Genomic DNA, 3,588 nt, shown 5'->3' on the forward strand with positions numbered 1-3,588 from the left:
TTTTTTGACTATAGTCACTCAAACTTCCTAAGACAAAAGGTATAAAAAGAGATTGGACCTAAGCAAAAACTCTGCAGAGTTAACTGATGAGTTACCTTGTCTCCTTCCACTTCTGGGGACACCTGGAAGGTGAGATGTATCTTATGCATGCTAATTACTTATTTCTAAATAACTAGAGCTTTCTTTTGCTTCACAGTATTCTTAGTACATTTTTATACTTTAAAGTTTTTTGCTTATGTTTCTTCATAGTGTTCTTAGTGTTTTGCTTTAGAGTGTGTGTTTAGGTCTTGCTTTATTACTGTTACTACACCGTTTATGTGTAACTTTTGCAGTTAGACCCTGTTCCACAATGAATCCTATAAATTGTCACAAATTTGTATTAATGAAAGTGTTACTTCCTGAGCTATTAGAGTGAGTCCATTTTTAGGTGCTGACAGTTTCATTGACAGCAAAATAACTCCTAAGAGAAACTTGCTGAGGGGTTTCCCTATTGCTATTAAGTGCAGTCCCTATATAAAAGGTATCAAATGTCCTGTCCATCTCAGTGAATCTGTTAAGTGAAGGGTCTTCTTTTAATGAGATGCTAACAGATTGTTTTGGACATTAAAAGGCTTTGATCACCTCTGGGGGTGGACACTGATAGACAAAAAATACAATGATATAGGTTGGACAGGAAATTCTTCTTTTTTGCCCCTTTTAACGGGACAGGTCTCCACTTTGGTCTTACATATAACTCAAATCAAAAAGGAGAAGCAATATAAATTAAATCTTTACCATATACATTCAGATACAAATCTTTTGCATTCACTCAGCAGCTCTCTATATATTCCTGTGGAATGTGCTCAATATAAGTTGCTGATAATTTGAATATGGAAAGAATTTAAAAAATAAGCATCTATGAAACAAATTTTAATGACTTTATTGCCCAAGATTATGAATTTAAGTCTTGCTGTAGAGAATGCCATGCAAGAAACATTGCTCACTGTGAGCTTGTTGAAAAGAGCTTCAATAAATTCTTTCTACTGGAACTTTACCTGCTATGGACCTTGTATTATTATATCATCTACCACTCTGCTGAGGTCATCCAGGATGGGAAAAAGAAAGGTTTCTTCAAGTTACTTCCTCATCTTCTCCAATTAGAGGGTTCCAGTAAGTTGCACAGGCTGCCAACATGAGTCAGATCAGCTGTTCAGGGAGTAAATATGTGCACTGTAGTGCTTCTGCTGCTTGGAAGTGCCAGTGACAGGACTGGCTTGTGACACTGGGTTTGGACTTTCACTGTGGTCTGTGTAACATTGAACCAACGGACACCACCTAATGAGAACTTAATGATAGAGAGAGATCTTCACAGCACCACAGAATAGTTGAGGTTGGAAGGGAGGTTTAACCCCCCTGTTCCAGCAGGGACACTCAGAGCCCAGAGTAGTGTGGTTTTGAATATCTCCAGTGATGGCAAATCTGCAACATCTCTGGGCAGCTCATGCCAGTGCTTAGTCACCCTCACAGTAAAAAAATGTTTCCTGGTGTTCAGATGGTATTCCTGTGCTTTCAGTTTGTGGCCATTGCGTCTTAAAAATCTGGGACTCCTATAATAAAATATGGTGCTAAAAATTATGTATCTCTTGTATTCTTAGACATCTTGGCAAAAATAAGAAGAACCCATTAAAGTAGGGTAAATGCATTTTCATTATGCTTATTCTGCTTTTCTGAAGAAAATGCAATATAGTGGGTTAAAGGTAAATGAATTGCTGATCTCCAAATGACAGTCCTTTATTTACCTATATACTGATTTCTGAAAATACAATTTAAAATCCATCTTCAATAATCCTTAATGGTGCAAATTGTTGCTCTATGTAGTTTAAATAGCAGCTGGGAAAATCTGATAAAAATGCACAGAAATATTAGCAGTTTTAATCCAAACATCTATCAGAGCAGTGAGCCTGTAATTTTAGAGAGGAGAAAATATTAGATGCAATGTCTTCTGAGAACTTGAGTGTCATATGTTAACAACTGCAACTTCATGTAGCTGTGCATCACCCTGCAATCATAAACTCAAGCTAAGAATGCTCTTCCCAGTCTGAACACTCATGATCAATTTGAATATAAATGATTCACTCAGGCAAAGCAATGAAGTTGAAATGAATTATTCACAAATTGCTCCTGAAGAGGTAAATACCATAAGGTCAGAACTTCCCAAACTGGTTATGAATACTGCAGCAAAATCCCCATTAACCTGGAATTATATTTTGGGTGGTGTGTTGTATCTATGTATTACGAACCAGTTTTGAAATTTTCTCTTCACTGGGTTATGTCAAATAGAGTTGAAGATGTTTCACTGAAGGCTCAGTGAAAGTGAATCATTCTCCTGCTCTTTTACTCTTCTTGATACATTGCAATGCCTCTGAACCCTCTTTCCTCCCTTGCTATTCCTTACTATTCCTCTGTGCATTTTTGAAGCAGATTTATCTAAGATATAACCTAAATTTATCCACGTCTCTCCAAAATTGCAAATGATAAGCTGGAGTTAAGCCAGCTGACTTTAACAGGAATGTGCGTAGTCGTACCTGTTATATCACAGTCTCTGTGATTCTTTTGATCAGTGCAGAGAAATATTAATTTCAAATGCATTAATTTCAATGCATCAATTTCGTGCTTGCAGGTAACTCTGACCTAATTTGTCCCTTTCATTGAACATACATTTCAGCCTTCAGACAGTTTGTAGCCACAACTGTACGAAGTCAGTAAGTATCACCCAAAGCATCTGGAATCTGTCTGCCCACCTGATGATCATGAAGAAGTCAAATTGGATAAAATCTCCCTGTTGAACACTATTAAGCAAGTTAAATATCTCAGTCTTTTTGTCTGGAAGTGGACAGGATAAATGGCTTTCATACTTCATATAGAAAAACAGTAGATACTGCTGAAAATTCCACATATGCTCTGCCGTGTTGTGTTGGCGGGGCTCCAAAGAAGCATGAAGAAAGGGCACATTGCTCACAGTGCTAGCACATATGATTAAAGATACAGCAAGACAAGTAGCAATCTCTCACAAGAGTTTTAAAAACCACTTATTTAGAAAAACCAATGCTTCCAGATCACTGAACAAAATAAACAGCCCACAGGGAACACTTGATCTTATTATAATCTGAACTCCCAGCCCCTGCTATCGTAGCTTAGAATATTCAGATGTTCTAGATACCTTCCAAAATCTGTGTTCCTATCAGTCTTTAGATGGTGATTTTAAAGTGGTTGGGATTTTGATGGTGGTTTTGGTTTGGTCCTTCTTTCTTTCTTTCTTTCTTATTCTTTTTTTTCTTTTTTTCTTTCTTTTTCTTTTTTTTTCTTTCTTTCTTTCTTTCTTTCTCTTTCTTTCTTTCTTTTTTCTTCCTTCCTTCTGTCCTTCCTTCCTTCCTTTCTTCCTTTCTTCCTTTCTTCCTTCCTTCTCCTTTTCTTTCTTTCGTTCTTCCTTTCTTTTTTTCTTCCTTTCTTTCTTCCTTCCTTTCTTCCTTTCTTCCTTCCTTCTCTTTTTCTTTCTTTCGTTCTTCCTTTCTTTTTTTCTTCCTTTCTTTCTTCCTTCCTTTCTTCCTT

The sequence above is a fragment of the Corapipo altera genome, unplaced genomic scaffold (assembly GCF_003945725.1).
Source record: "Corapipo altera isolate COAL_440 unplaced genomic scaffold, ASM394572v1 2b, whole genome shotgun sequence".
NCBI classification, from domain to species: domain Eukaryota; kingdom Metazoa; phylum Chordata; class Aves; order Passeriformes; family Pipridae; genus Corapipo; species Corapipo altera.